Source organism: Pteropus medius, unplaced genomic scaffold, assembly GCF_902729225.1.
Source record: "Pteropus medius unplaced genomic scaffold, Ma_sr-lr_union100, whole genome shotgun sequence".
NCBI lineage: Eukaryota > Metazoa > Chordata > Mammalia > Chiroptera > Pteropodidae > Pteropus > Pteropus medius.
This window is the reverse complement of record NW_024353517.1, coordinates 3,727,049-3,743,811: the sequence shown is the minus strand read 5'-3', so window position 1 is coordinate 3,743,811 and position 16,763 is coordinate 3,727,049. Positions and strand designations below refer to the sequence as shown.

General features: G+C 35.2%; 1 long non-coding RNA gene and 1 pseudogene across 1 annotated transcript; one reads left to right on the top strand and one right to left on the bottom strand.

The window, feature by feature from the left end:
• The first annotated feature begins 4,833 nt into the window (after positions 1–4,833).
• On the top strand, positions 4,834–9,690 carry LOC120592960 (uncharacterized). The gene is made up of 3 exons (XR_005650259.1): positions 4,834–4,945; positions 8,118–8,264; positions 9,078–9,690. It is a non-coding gene; the product is annotated as an uncharacterized LOC120592960 (long non-coding RNA).
• A 6,336-nt stretch (positions 9,691–16,026) lies between these two features.
• On the bottom strand, positions 16,027–16,534 carry LOC120592942 (transcription factor BTF3-like; annotated as a pseudogene).
• Between the last annotated feature and the right edge of the window lie 229 nt (positions 16,535–16,763).

Here is a 16,763-nt window from a genome sequence, read left to right as displayed (position 1 = left end):
AAAGCTTCTAGATGAAACCATAACACTTTGGGTTTTGGTTAAAATGGAAATAAGCACACTCTCCCATCTCTCCCATTGAATGCAACTAAGAAACCCAGAGAGAATGCATGGAGTAAGTGTCTAAGGCCTCTGAAAAGCGAATGATAGCAGACAAGTTGAAGAATGAAATCAAGACTCAAATTACTACTAATCCAGAAATAAGTTTCCTGATTTCTCTCCCCCTGTATCTACCAGCCTGAATTCAATGGCAGCCCAAATTCCAGATCTGTGTACCAGGTGTAGACAGGGAGCTCCAACAGAATCCCTCTCTTTCTGATTCAAGGAGTGGAATTATGGTCTCTACAGATCAGGAAGTGAAGGAAATGTCCTTTTTTTCCCCCTTTCTCTCCTTCCCAACCACTTAGGTAAGCCCCAGTCTTGAGTTACAATCCTTTGATGGTGGTAGTGATGGCCATGGGAATCAGGTGGCTACCTAAAATTTGAGATAAGAGAATACCTCTCTCTGATTGAAGAAACTATGGTTAGAGGAGATAGATGAGACAGAGAGACAGACAGACAGACAGACAGGCAGACAGACAGAGAGAAGGGGAGGGGAGGGGAGAGGAGGAGAGGGGAAGGGAGGGAATTCTTGTTGCTTTTTTCTCCATATATTCTCCCATTCCTTGGCCCCAGAGGCAAACCAAATCATGCGAAGTACATGGTAGAGCAAGGAAACTAATGAATCAAATTTACAGCCAGAGTGCCAGAAAAAGAGCTACAAAATATAGGGAGATTGGGAGAACAAGGAGCTCAGCAGAAGTTCTACAAGAATTTCTCAGCTTATGTCCACATTGTGGATGCATCGATCTGACCTTAAATAGAATGGGAAGGCTCTGAGAAATGAACTACAGTGTAGACCACTGCTCAGGAAATAGACTGGTTCTTGGGTGGTGCATGTGATGGACTGATCTAAATAACATTGGGAAAACTTTAAAATATGAACTTATATTGAAATCACAGAAAATGGGTTGGAATCTGTAGCCTGAATCTAAACAGGTTGAAAAAAAAAAAAAAAAAAAAAAACAACAACAAATAAAAAGTAAAAATTCTCTATAGGACTTAAACAAGACACAGAGTCTCATAACATAATATTCAAAATGTCTAGGATAAAATCCAAGATTATTCAACATAGAAGAACCAGGAAAATTTCAATGATTCACCAGGGAAAAGGCAACAAATGAAAGCCACCCCTGAGATGACTCAGATATTATAAGTATTAGACCAATAATTTCAAGCAACAGTTATAACCATGTTCCAAAAAGTAGGGTAAACATTATTGAATATATAGGAGGATGGGAAATCTCAACAGAGAAACAGAAGCTATAAAAATGAACCCAATAAAAATTTTAGGACTGAGTAATACAACAACCAAAATAAAAAATTCATTAGATGTGTTCAATAGCAAAATGGAGATGGCAAAAAAGTCAATGAACTTAAAGACTGATGAATACAAATTATGCACTCTGAACAACAGAGAAACAAAACATTGGAGGGGATAATGTGGTAATTATTAGAGCCTCAGGGAACCTGTGAGACAACACAAAAACACCTAATATTTGTATCATTGGAGCCTCAGAAATAAAGGAGAGTATGTTGCCAAAGTAAATTTGAGGAAACAATGGCTGAAAATTTCTCAAATTTGGTGAAAAGCATAAATGTACAGATTCAAGAAACTTCGCCAATTCCAAAAAAGTAAACTCAAAGAAATCCATGCCTAGACACATTATAACCAAAGTGCTGAAACTAAATATAAATTTAAAATTGTGAAAGCTGCTAGAGAAAAATAATGCATTACATATAGCAGAAAAGTGATTAGAAAAACTTCAGATTTCTTATCAGAAGCCATTGAGATCAGAAGGCACTGGAACAAATATTTTACTCTACTGAAAGGAAAGAACTGTCAACCTAGAATTCTATATCCAGTGAAAATATCCTTCAGGATAGAAGGTGAAATAAAGACATTTACTAGTGAAAGAAAATTATAAGAATTTGTTGCCAGCAGACTTTCTCTAAAAGAAATGGCAAAGGAAGTTCTTTGGGTGTAAGGGAGATGGTACCAGATGAAAATATGAAACTTCAGGAATAGAGGAAGAATGACAGAAATGGTAAGTCTGAGTAATTATAGTAGAATATTTTCTCCTTTTAACTTCATCAAAGTATGTATGACAGTTGGAAGCAAAAATTATATTGTCTGGTAGGGTTTTCAATGTATGTAAGTGTATTATTTATGGCAACTACAACATAAAGTGGGAAGGGTAAAGAGACTAAAAAGATGGTAAGTTTTCTCCATTTTTCTTGAAATGGTAAATATTAATTCTAAAAATGTTGTGAAAAGTTAAGTATATATATTATAATCTCTAGAGCAATTACTAAAAAATGACTATAGAGATGTGCCCCCAAACCCAATGGATTTAATTTAAAAGAAATCCTAAAAAAATCAAATATACAAAAAATAAAAGTCAGGAAAGGAAAACAGAACAGAAGAGGGCACAAACAGAAAATAAGTAGTAAAATGGTAGATTTAAACCAAAATATATCAATAATTATACTATATATAAATGGTCTAACCACACTCATTAAAAGACAGAGATTTCAGATTAAGTAAAGTAACAAGACTCAACTATATGCTGTCTACAAGAAACTTACTTTAAGAAAATGACATGGGTAAGTTAAAAGTAAAAAGACAGAAAAAGTAGTATGCAAACACAATAAAGAGAAAGCTGAAGTAGTTGTATTAATATCAGACAAAATATGCTTCAAAGCATGAAAACTTACTAGGAATAAAGAATGATGTTACATAATGACAAGAGTCGATTCACCAAGAAGGCATAAGAATCCTAAATATGTATGTACTTAATAACACAGCTTCAAAATAATAGAAACAAAAACTGATAGAATTGAAAGAAGATGTAAACACATCCACAATTACAGCTAGAGTCTTCAACACTCCTCTCTCACTAACCAATAGAACAAACAGGAACTCAGCAAGAACATATAACTTACAAACACTATAAACTACCATGAAAGAACTGACATCATATGAAATAAGTTTTCTGACAATAATGGAATTAAGATAAAAATTAATAACAGAATTATTATAAAACACTAATAAAAGAAATCAAAGAAAACCTAAATAAATAGAGGAACATACTATGTTCATGGATTGGAAGGCTAAATACACTTAGGATGTCAATTCTCCCCAAATGTCCTACTCCTTTCCTACAAATGTAAACTCATCAACATCATGCGCATTGAGCGTTAAGGGCCTGTTTATGCACTATGCTGTGTATTATCACTGCTTGATAACTGGGTACCTGTTTTGGGTCTGGCACTAGGCTTTGGGGGTATATACATACAAGTGGTTTATGATCTTCCTAGGGACGCATTGTAAATGCACAAAACACATGAGAAAATACTGCAAGACATTATTAAGTAAGATGTTGCCTAAGAATATTTCATGAGTGATATCACCTAATATGTGTCCAAATGGCTATCATCAATAAATCAACAAACAACACGTGTTGGTGAGGATGTTGGAGAAAAGGGACCCCTCATGTGCTGTTGGTGGGATTATAGACTGGTGTAGCCACTCTGGAAAACAGTATGGAGGGTCCTAAAAAATTAAAAATGGAACTACCATATGACACAGCAATCTCACTTTGGGTATTTATCTGAAGAAATCCAAAACACTAATTCGAAAAGAAATATGTACCTCTATGTTCATTGCAGCATTATTTACAATAGCCAAGATATGGAAGCAACCTAAGTATCCATTGATAAATGAGTGGATAAAGATATGGTACATATATACAATGGAATATTATACAGCCATAAAAAGAATGAAATCTTGCCATGTGCAACAACATGGATAGACCTAGGGGGTATTAGGCTAAATGAAATAAGTCAGACAGAGAAAGACAAAGACCACATGATTTCACTTATATGTGGAATCTAAAAAACAAATGAACAAACAAAACAGAAATAAACTCATAGATATAGAGAATATTTTATGGTTGCTAGATGGGAGAGGGTTGGGGGATGGGTGAAAAAAGAGAATGGATTAAGATATACAAATTGCCAGTTATAAAAACAGTCATGGGGATGTAAAGTACAGCATAGAGTATAATACTGACTACATAATAAATATGTATGATGTCAGATGAGTACTAGACTTATTGGGGTGATCACTTTATAAGTTATATAAATGTCTAATCACTATGTTATACACCTAAAACTAATATAATATTGTCTGTCAATTATAGTCAAAAAAATTTTTAATTAAGAAATAAATAAAATAGGAAGAAAAGAATGTATCATGAGTGAGGTGAGATTTATCCTGGGTTTTGGAGGAAGATTGAATTGACACAGAGCAAGGGCAGCTTTAAATTTTTATTGTTTTCCACCATGGAGCTCATACTGTAAAAAAATTTTTTTACCTACCAAATACCTAGCAAGCTATATTACGTAATTTGTTTTCTAATTTTTCTTTATCAGAGATGTTTATTGTCAATCAAAGTTTTTTATGAACAGGATGATTTCAATTAAGTTGATATTATTACAGGAAAAATCAAGATGACTTGACTTTTCCAGTTGGCCTCTGTGGCCTCATTTAAAGCAAAGGTATGGTTTTTAAAACCCTGAAAACACTTCATTTTCTCATGGATGTACCTGTACATACTTGTTTTAGAAAAAAAAATACAAACTAATGAAGATCACTATATCTTATTATTTCTGTTTACAGATGCGGAAACTGAGATTTAAGGACACACATCCAAGACTTGGAAAAACAGATGTTTGAACTGAGATCTATCTGATGCCATAATCTTTGCTCTTAAAAATCAGCTGGAAATAAGCAGAGTGTTATCAGGAAGAGGCTTACCCCAAGGGAGAGCCTGACTTGCGCATGGTTAGTTATCTGTACATCCAGGAGGGTGGGCGAACTGGATATGGGTCCATCAAATACAAGGTGTTGGGGTGTAGAAGCAGCAGTCTTGGCAATGAGGATTGATACTTAGAGTAGGAAGTAGCAGCACCATTGTTTCAGAAAGTTCACTGGGTTGGACCCAAACTTGAGTCAGCAGTTAGAAGTATGCAGAACAGGGTCAGACCCATTGGAAGGAGCTGGTAAGAGCAATGCAGAGGTCAGTGGTCCCAGTCATGTCCAGTGGACTCCAGCCTAACAGGAGCACATATAAGGACACCAATGCTCACTACGTAATTTAAGATCTGTCCTAGAGGGTACATTATTTTTGATAAGCAATCAGTGTCAAGACATTTAATAGACAGATTTTCTCTGAGGATGGCAGTGCTAATGATATTTGTTGACTGATATGCAGAGGGTATGGAAGCAAACCTGTCAAAGAGAGTTCCCATTTAAGCTGCCAACCTGAAACCTCCAGGTTTATCCCAGCTGCTCTAGGCAACAATATTCATTCTCCAGGCCAGACACAGTACTGGGCTCTCCAATATCTTTCTAAACCTGTGAGGCAGATTTAATGATCAGCCAGTCCTGTTTCCTCTTGGGACAAGTTGACTTCAGCTAAACCTGAGAAGAAACACTTGAATCAGGTGCCCATGCTGATATCCTTTCATTCAGGATAAATGTCACCTTTTGATGTGGTCATTTCAGTGTTAGGAATCCATCCCAAAGGCAAACAGATTTGCCTTTACCAAATCAGAAGGTTTTCATTACAGAATTATTTATAATAGCATAAAGTTGGAAACAATGCAAATACTCAACAATAGAGGAACGAGTTAAATAAATTCTAGCACATTCATGATGAATGATTATGCAGCCATTCAAAAGGATTTTTTTTTGAAGAATGTTGGAAATGTTTACAATATAATATTAAGTAAAAAACAGGATATAAAGCCATAAATAAAGTATGCGTAAGGTCCCTGCAGCTGATTGTGGTTTAGCCGAAATTTTACTATCCTAACCACCTATAACTAACTTTCATGAGAGGAAAGATATCTAACGTTAGTCACAGTGTTTTAGGAACCAACACGAACAAAAAAATCTATTTACTTCCATCTGGATCTCTGCCCTATCTGACCTAAACAAGCTTCCTTGAGGGAAATCGATACTCTCAACACTGACATTTATCTTGAATATAAGGATTTCAGCATGGACACCTCAGTCGTGTGTTTCTTCTCAGGTTTAGCTGAAGTCAACTTGTCCCAAGAGGGAACAAGACTGGCTGACTATTAAGTCTGCCTCACAGGTTTAGAAAGATATTGGAGAGCCCAGTGCTGTGTCTGGCCTGGAGAATGAATACTGTTGCCTCGAGTAGCTAGGATAAACCCGGAGATTTCAGGTTGGCAGCTTAAGTGGGAACTCTCTTTGACAGGTTTGCTTCCACACCCTCTGCTTATCAGTCAGCAAATATCATTAGTATCTCCATCTTCAGAGAAAATCTATCTATGTTAGAGTGTTGGGCAGCATAAGATATCCTACCCCAAGAATGTTCCTGCTCAGGTATTTTATAGCCATTCTCCTTCAGCTGTATTTTTCTAGGACAACCAAGCAAGTACAACCAACAGACATTTAGATGGAGGTACACACCCTAAAGTCAGAGCTACCTGGTGCCTGCTTGTAAGGATGTCAAGAGCAGGGGTAGTCTTCTCCAACGGAACAACTAGCTAAGCTCTTCTCAGAGTAAGCTCACCTTTATGGTGGGTTCTACAATGCCAGGCATGTCAGGCCATCCAAACCCTGATTGTAGACATAGACACATCCACTAGATGTACATTCAACACAACACCTTTTAATAATTATAGCACTTGACAGCACCCAAAAGTTCACTCATTCTACCTGCTCCAACCCCACACATCTTTTTAATACAAAATCAGGATGAACATCATAGTTCCATCTTCCTCCCATAGCCACAACCAGGTTAGTCTAGGACGGCAGTTCCAATAGTATTTGCTGCCTTGAATGTTTTACTGATAAAGATTCCTTTTTAATTTTTAATTGGGATAGAAAACACATACAGTAGAGAACATAGTACACTTATCTTCAGTGTGTACACTTCAGTGAATTTGTGCCTATGTATACATGCATGAGACTACTACCCAGATTAATGTGGAACATTTCCAGAAGTCCCCCCATTCTCCCTAGTCAACACAGAGTTTACTACTATTCTCTCATCACTATAGATTAGTTATCCTGTTTATACTCTAGAACTGGCTTCTTTCACTCAATTTATTGGTGACATTTAGCTATGTTTTTGCATGTACGGTAGTAGTTCATTTTTTATTATTGTGTAGTATTCCAATGTATGTATATACCACAATTTATTAGCCCATTTTCCTTTAGATGGTTATATGGGTTGTTACCAGTTTGAAGCTATCACGAAGGAGGCTGCTATGAATAGTCTTGAATATCTTTTGGTGGACATTTGCACTTATTTCCCTTGGGTATAAACCAGGAGTAAAATCATTGGGTTATAAGATACATATGTATTTAGCTTTAGTAGATCTTGTAAACAGTTTACCAAAGTAGTTGAACCAATGTACACTCCCCCTAGCAATGTTTAAGAGTTTCAGTTCCTACATATTTTCACCAACATTGGGTGTTATGATGGGTGTATGGTGGTAGACCATTGTGATTTTAATTTGTATTTCCCTGTCTTCTTTAAGAGTGCCTGTTTCAGTGTTTTATTTATTTTAAAACTGTATTATATTCTGGTTTTCTTATTGATTTGTATAAGTTCTTTATACAGACTATGAGTCTGTGTTAGATCATGCTATTGTCATGGTTATACTATGACAATACTATGAGTCTGTGTTAGATCATGCTATTCCTGGTTATACTAGGAACTATGATTCTTAGAATCCCCTTTCCTGTATAGTTCCCAATTAGAATTGACCAAAAGAGGAAACTGCACAATATTTGGAAAGTGGAGGTGAATCAGCAGCCTCTTATCACTGATGAGACACAGAGATTAAAGACAGTGAAGGACATATGAGGGCCTGGCAGGTCCCTGTTTGTCCTCAGCCTTCTCTTCTCCATGAACATGTATATCTCATGAACATGTATAACTCATCTTCCCAAATGCTTCTCTGAGAACCAACAGCAGCCCCACTGGATGCTTAGCAGAAGACCCACAGATGTAGTAGCTACAACAGCTTTTCACAGAACTTTCCTCTTCATGGTTCCACTTCAATACCTGTTCATATTTGGCTTCTTGGATTTCCTGACAAGCTCCAAGTTGTCTAGTTGGGTGAGTGTTTCAGGAAGACTGATTAATGACTGTTCCTCTGATCCTCGAACAGTTAGAACTCTTGTTGCAAGGGAATTCTTGTTTCAGCTGTAAAGGAGATACATTTATCTCCATAGCTATATATCTTTTTCCAAAATTGTATTTATTAAAGGAAAAAATTTTAATATAGAGAGTAAAAGAAGAAAACAAAGAATAATTCTTAATCCCACCACTCAGAGTCACCCATAGTCAATATTTTGGTATATTTTCTTCTAGAGTCTTTATGGTATATTTTTGCATGCATTTACATATACTGTATATGTTTTTCTTTCATTAAAAAAATAAACATGAGATATACATGCTTTGTAAATTCAAAGATACAGTGAGTATCGATAATGCTAATTTTTTGTCCATATTTCCTTGGAATAAAATTTTCGATTTGAAATTCCAAAACTAAAAGTCAAGTATATTGTTATAACTTGTAATACATATAACTCAACTGACCTCCAAAAAAAGACTGTATCAATGTACATGTCTACCAGTATCTGCTTTCTTAATACTCACCAAAGACTTTTAATATCTTTACTAATTTATAAGGGGACAAATGGTATCTCTTGTGTGTGTGTGTGTGTGTGTGTGTGTGTGTGTGCTTTAAATGCCCACAGCACCTGATATTCCTAGGTGGTCTGCCATACAAGTACTAATCAAGCCCGACCCTGCTTAGCTTCCAAGATCATCCAAGATTCAGGGTGGCATGGCTGTAGACTCTTTTGTGTTTTAATTTGCATTTTTTATTACTAGTGTCATTGAACATTTTTCATGTATATTTTTTAGCCACAAGACCAGCAAGTTTTGATGGGAAGAGAACGAGGCAATATTCCAGTCCTAAAAGGAGACCAAGTTTGAATGGAGGCTATGGATGCTTGACCTGAGGCATGTCATTTAAACTCTCTCAGTATCGGTTTACTTATCTGAAAATTAGGCATGATAGCAACAGTTAAAACACATACCTGTGAGGATTAAATGAGATCATGTATGTAAAACACTTGACCTAATGCCTGGAAGAAGGTAATCTTTCAAGCAATGGTAGGAATACCATATATTAAGCAGTTGAGTCAAGATTCAAACTGAGGACTGACATACTCCAAAGTATGGAGTATGGGAACTGGGGCAGGGCTGACCATGCAAATGGATGGACCAGCTGGATGAGTTGTTGGGAGCTGTGGAGATAGGTAAGATAGAGATGAGAACCAGAGTAACTGAAGAACTCTGTCCTTCATGGGAAAGAGAAAACTCTAAAAGAGGCTACAGGCTATGGGCCAAAGTTGGAAGTTGGGCAAGACAAGATATGTTACCAAAGCCATAAATATAAAATAAGAACAGAAGCAGGCAGGACTAGAAAACAAGAACAATTTAACACTTAGTAATTCCACTCTTATGTGTAAATCCAAAATAATTCACAATATGTCTTTATAAAATTTTGTTCATGAAAGTTCATAGCAGCATTATTGTAGTAGCCAAAAAGAAAAAAGAAAAATCAAAACTACCCAAATATCCATCCACCGAAGAATGGATAAGTAAAATGTGCTACATCCATACAATGGAATATTATTCAGCAAAAAAAGGAATGCTACAATACATGGATGAGCCTTGAAAACATTATTCTAAGTGAAAGAAGTCAGACAAAAAGTACCACATATTATAAGGTTCCAAATGTCCAAAATGGACAAATCAATAAAGATAGAAAGTGGATTAGTGGTTGCCTATGGATGGGGAAAATGGAAGAATTAGGGGTTATGGATAAAAAATATGGGTTTTCTTTCTGGGGTGATGGAAATATTCTAAAATTGATTGTAATTATGATTTCACAACTTTGTGAATATACTAAAAACTGCTGAATTACGTACACATTTAAAGGGTGAATTATATGGCATGTGAATAATGTTTCAATAAAGCTATTATATAAAAAAAGTGAACAGAAAAGGAGATCCACAGATAAGCTATTCTAAATATTTACCTGGGGTCATAGGTGCACTGAGCCATGACATGACCAATATCAGGTCTCAGAATATTGAACCACAGTGTATTGGCTAAGACTGTTGTAGCTAACCAAAACCCAACTCCAGCTAGCTTATCCAGAGTATGGGGAATTTATTATAACTCTATAGGGACATCTCACCTAACCCAGGGACACTTAGAAATAAGTTACAGTTCTGATAATTTCTGGAAGTCTTGTTCTGAATGTTCTCTCAGAGTTTCCTCAAGGGATCTATTTTTCATCTTTTGAGTTAGTTTTGAACTTTGGAAATGACCAAAGCCCCTCAGTGGCCAGTTTGAGGCAAAGTGGATGATTGGTGTTATAGCTGTGTTATAGCTGTTAACTCCTTGTTCAAAACAAGGTGAAGAAATGACACTGGAGTTGATTTCTAGAGAGAAGTAAGGCAGAGAATCCTTTCAGCCATGGTGCCCTGGAAGTGAAGGTATTGTTCTAACTTTGGAACAAAGGTATTGTTCCATTTACAATGCAACAGGAAAGACTGGGCAGGACAGGGCACACTTAATTGCCTAAAGGTTTTTTTTTTTTATTTTATTTAGTTTTATATATTCAATGCAGTCCAAAATGATATTCCCACTTCTTTGAGAGGAAAAATTGATCTTCTTATAACACCAACCCTCCCCAATTTTCCAAAAAATTAAGAGGAAGGAACACTTCCATACTCATTTTATGGGGTCAGCATTAGGTCCTGCAAAAAAGAAAACTACAGACCAATATCCCTTATGAGCATTGATGCAAAGATCCTCAACAAAATATTAGCAAACTGAATCCAGCAGCATATTAAATGATTATACTCCATGATCAAGTAGGATTTAGTTTTGAAATGCAAGGATGGTTCAACATGTAAAATTGATCAATGTAAGACACCATATTAACAGGATGAAGGAAAAATAAGCACATGATCATCTCAATTGATGCACACACACAAAAAAAGCATTTGACAAAACTCAACACCCTTTCATGATAAAAAGTACTCAATGAACTAGGACTAGAAGGAAGTTACGTCAACATAATAAAAGCCTTATATGAAAAACACAAAGCAAACATCATACTCAATAGTAAAAAGCTGAAAGCAAAATAAATTATTGTTGTTTTACACCACTAAGTTTTGGGGTAATTTTTATGCAGTAATATAACTGAAACAGAGTGAATAAATTGAAGATTCACCTGTGGCTTATTACAATGTATGACATCAGGCAGAAATCCAAGCTAATTCTTTTTACACATTAACTCTAGGGTCTCAGTACTTATAAATTTCTTTAGATGATTATGTACTAAAAATGGTTATTGAATTTAATCTATATATTCACTTTAAAAATGTGTCATCTTTACTCTATCAATCTTTCTCAAGCAAGATTTAACTCTTCTGCCTTTATTTATCCCATTAGTTTCATTGTTTTCTTTGAATAAATCTCTTTAACTCCAAGTCAAGTCAATGAAAATTTTATTACTACTGTAAATAGAAGCAGTATATACTGCATTTCTAGCTGTATGAAAATAGAACAGAAAATATAATGAATTTTTATTTTATATTGTACAATTTTGCTTCAGTTTAAAATTTAAATATCTCTAATAACTTATATTGACTTCTATAGTATCAAAGGTAGCATTAAGAAAATGAAAAAACAAGCTATTGACAGGGAAAAAATATTTGCAAATCACATTTCTGATAAATAACTTATATCCAATATATAAAGAGCTCTTCATTTCAATAATAAAAAGACAAACACTCAAGGACAGTCTAATGCAGCATCCCTACAGTGTCCCATGAAATGTTATGTGAAAGATAAATTACTAAAACTCATAATTAAATAAATTAAAAAGGTTTCTTTACTGAAGGACTTGTCAAGAACGCTGCTATACCCATATGAACTGTGAGTGTCCAGTGAGGTCGACTACGAATGCCTTGTTTCATAAGCGTACTGGAAAGTGGTGCTTTTTGTTGTGGGATGTATCTAGGGATGCGAGGCTTGAACAGCCATTTGAGGAAAGCTAACTCAGGGTCAGGAACACTAGTTGAAAACATTTCTTTGTTCTTATCTTCTCCCAGAGGGTCCTGATACAGACACGGATGTTTGCAGGAGGCTTCGCCTTTCAAGCAGCCAAATGGGGGTCACTGTTCAGGAGAGTACTGTCATTTGGAAAAACCTGACAGGGTATGGTAGGCAAAATAAGGGCCCCCAAAGATGTCCACATTCTAACCCCTAGAATCTGTGAATATGTTACCTTATATGTCAACAGAGACATTGTACATGTGATTCAGTTAAATATAATGAGATGGGCGATTATCTTGGATTATCAAGGTGAGCTCAATGTGATCACGGGGCTTTATAAGAAGGAAGCAGGCGGGTGAGAATCTTCTGAGGAGCTGCAAGGACAGAAGCAGAGGTCAGAATGATGAGGAATCCTGAGTCAGGGACTTGGGGGCAGTTTCTAGAAGTGAAAAAGGCAAGGAAATGAATTTTCCCCTGGAGCCTCCAAAAAGAACACAGCCCTGCCACTCATTTGAGACTTTTGACGTGCAAACGGTAAGATAATAAATTTGTGTTGTTTTAAGCTAACAAATAAATAAATAAAAAGACAAACACTCAATTTCAAAAACAGGCAAAAGACTTTCCTAAACATTTCATGAGAAAAGACAGGCAAATGACTAATAAATACATGAAAATATGCTCAATACCATTAGACATTAGGGAAATGCAAATTAAAACCACAGTGATATACTACTTCATGCCCACTAGAATGGCTATAATTATAAAGACAGTAAGAAGAGTTGGTGAGGAAGCGAAAAAATGAGAACCCTCATGCATTGCTAGTAGAAATGTAAAATGGTACAGCCACTTTGGAAAACAGCTGAACAGTTTCTTAAAAGGATAAACTTGCCATACAATCCAGCTATTCCACTCCAAGGAATCTACCCAAGAGAAATGAAAACATATATGCACACACACAAAAATGTATGTAAATGTTTATAGCAGCATTCTTCATGTAGACAAAAACTGGAAATGACCTAAATGTTCATCACCTGATGAATAAACAAAATATGGTATAGCCATATAATCAAATACTATTTGGCAATAAAAAGGAATGTAATTCTAATTAGAATACATGCTTCAACATGATGAACCTCAAAAATGCCAAGTGAAAGAAGCCAGACACAAAACTATATATTGGATGATTCCATGTATATGAAATGCCCAGAAGAGGCAAATTTATAGAAACAGATGGAAAACCAATGGTAGCTTGGGGCTGGGGGTGGGAGGAAAGATTAACTGCAAATGGGCATGAGGTTGTTTTCTGATGTAAAGGAAATATTTAAAACTGGATTATGGTGATAGTTGTACAATTCTATAAATTTATTAAAAGTCATTGAATTATACTCTTACAATGGCTGAATTTTACGACTGTAAATTATATCTCAATAAAGCTGTTTAAAAAAGATGTCTAATTATGTTAGGGTTTTAATCAAGGACGAATGCTGAATTGCAATCAGTGCTAGCAAACGTGGCAGAAATCCCCATTTAGTCAGAGGATATGGCTTTTTTCGCGAGGGAAGCAACTGTCCCTAGAGGAATTTATTCAGGAAATTCTGAGCCACCTTGTTAAAAAAGAATGTTCAACTATATATCTTATTGATGCCAACTATTTCTTTGGAAGCAATTCTGGCTATTAACTCCATTCATCCATTCAGCAAAAGTCATAGAGTGCTTACTTATTTGCCAAGTATTGTTTGTCAAACTGGAGGGGGATAATAAAAAGTGAAACAGCATGGTTTGACCTTTAACCGGTCAGCATTTCAAAACTTGTGGCTCTTAGGAGTTTGGCCTTTCTTTCTCTTCTAGCTATTGTCCTCTGCCTTTCACTTCAGAGCCAAAATCCTCATGGCTTCCACTTCCTCATCTCCCTATTCACTATTTTTTTCCTTTTAGCAATATTTCAAGCATATAAAAAAGTATAGAGTAAAAATATAATAAATATTCATGTGCCTAATTAGCTCTTAATCTTTCAGAGTTTTAGGTTTTACTCTTAGATCTTTTTTAAAAATAAAAAACCCCCTTCTGTTGACTTCTTTTTTTCAGACGTAACTGGTATACTGAAATTGGCATCCATCATTCCCATACGTATTTATATACTATTATTTTATGTGTATATGTTTTCATAAAAATGTATACCATTATTCATTACAAACTTTACATAAATGATGTGATACTTTGTTTATCATACATTTTGTGTTCTTCACTTAACATGTTTTTTGAGGTTGACACATATTTTAACTTCTTTTTAGTATTCCGTTATTTGAATAGAGCACTATTTATTTATCTATTCTCCTATTGTTGGATGTTTAGGTTGTTCCCATTTTTTTCTATTGAAAACAATGCTGCAACAAACATTCTTGCATCTGTTTCTTTATGTAAACATGCAAGATTTTTATGGACTCTACCCTCAGGAAGAGAATTGCTGGGCCATCAGATATACCTTTTTTTTCAGCTTTGGTAGATGTTTCCAAATTTCTGTTCAACAACTGTTCAATTTCCATTCTCACTAGTAGTACCTGAGAATCTCATTTGTCTACATTTTTGCCAACATATGGTTTTATTAGATTAAATTTTGTTTCTATAAAAGATATAAAACAGTATCTCTTTGTGGCCTTAATGTGCCTCTTCCTGATTACTAGAGAAGTGGGTATTTTTTCACATGTTTGTTGGCACCTTAATTTCCTCCTCTGTAAGTTATCTCATATTCTTTGACCAATTTGCTATTGGATTGTTCACCTTTTTCTTATTGGTTTGTTGTCCTTCTTTAATCTTTGTCTATTATATGCATTTATCTTTTTTCAGCCTATCTTTTCCCTTTTTGTAATGATCTTTGTTAAACAATTTTTAAATCTTAATTGTTAATAAATATGTAAACTTTTTCTTTGTGATTTGTGCTTTTTATATCTTGTTAAGAAATCTTTTTTAAGTTATTTTTAATTTTTTTAAATGTGCTAATTGCTTTATGTTAATAAGGAAAGGTCCTTATCAATCAGAAATGAATACTAGATTACTTACAAGTGAAATGAAATGATATCTCTTTAAATTGGTTCATTAAAAAATGGCGTGCAAATGAAACAACATTGGCAAAATGTTGACAATTACTGAAGCTGGGTAATAGGTACATGGAGGTTCATTATTCTATCCTCAATTTATTCTTGGTTTGGAATTTTCAATAATTGTAAAGGTAGAAAGGGAGTAGGAGTGAGAAACTCTGCTAACTTGAAGGAATAAAATTATTCTAAATCATTCACTTTTTAACCTACTGCAAATTGTATTCTGTCCTCACTTTGCCATTGAAACTGCTCTGAAAAAGCCACCAATGACACCTTGATTGACAAAATAAATGGAATCTCCTTATCTCACATTTTATTTGACCTCTCTGTGATATTTTACTATATTGGTAATTTCTTTATTATTATTTTTTTTTGTTTAACTTTTTATTATGGGATTGTTTTTTACTAGGCAAAGAATTTTATTAACTTTTATTTCAAATTTTATTCCCAGGCTTTTTCACCTTAATTAGCTGCAAAGAATGATTTGCATATAAGCAAAAACTGAAAAGAGCTGCAGTGTCCAAGGGGCTTGGTCTTAAAAATATTAGAGATCAAGATTTAATCAGATTCATGAAAAAAAAATTTTAAAAGCAGTCATAATATAAAATAGCAGCTCCCAGTAACTTCTTCAAGTTTTATCTTCAGAAGTTGACTCAATTCAGTTTGCTTCATTCTTGGAAGCTTCATCAAAATTCTCCACCAGATCTTGAACTTTATCATCATTCTCTTCTCTGGTAGCAAGTGGTGCTTTTTTATCCACAGGATGTTTGGGCAGAGCTTCAGCCAGCCTTCTTAAACTAGTTCAACTGTCTGCACCAAGGTGGTTTAAGATGCTGAGCAACATTTTTGTAAGCTGCTTTGTCTCAGCATGGCTTGCAATGGTGAGAGTGTTTGCGCCAGAGATGCCTGAACTTTAGGATTGTTAACGTACATCACTGTTCCTTGGTTTGTGAACATTTTCACCTCTTCAATACCAGAGATATTGTTTACCTCTAACTTCTTTAAGGAGAACTGAAGTTTTTTTTTATCATCTGCTGTAGCTGTTCTGTGAATCACCTTCTTTCTGCAAGCAGTTCCTTTCCCACCAACGTGCACTTGTGCCTGCAGCTGGATGAGTTTCTCCTGGTTCATGGCAGTTTCTTTCATCTTGTAGAGGAAATAGGGCGAAGTGAGGAATTAGAGTTGGCACTCAGGGGGTCTAGGGCAGACCAGCTGAGAATAAGTACACATACTTGAGGACGCAACATGGCAGATCTATTATGAGAAATTTTAAACCTATATTGTGGAGACACAATAGTATGATGAACACCCACCCAAGTGTTCATTACTATCTTTAACAATAACTTACAGCCATGCTTATGTCATCTATTCTTCA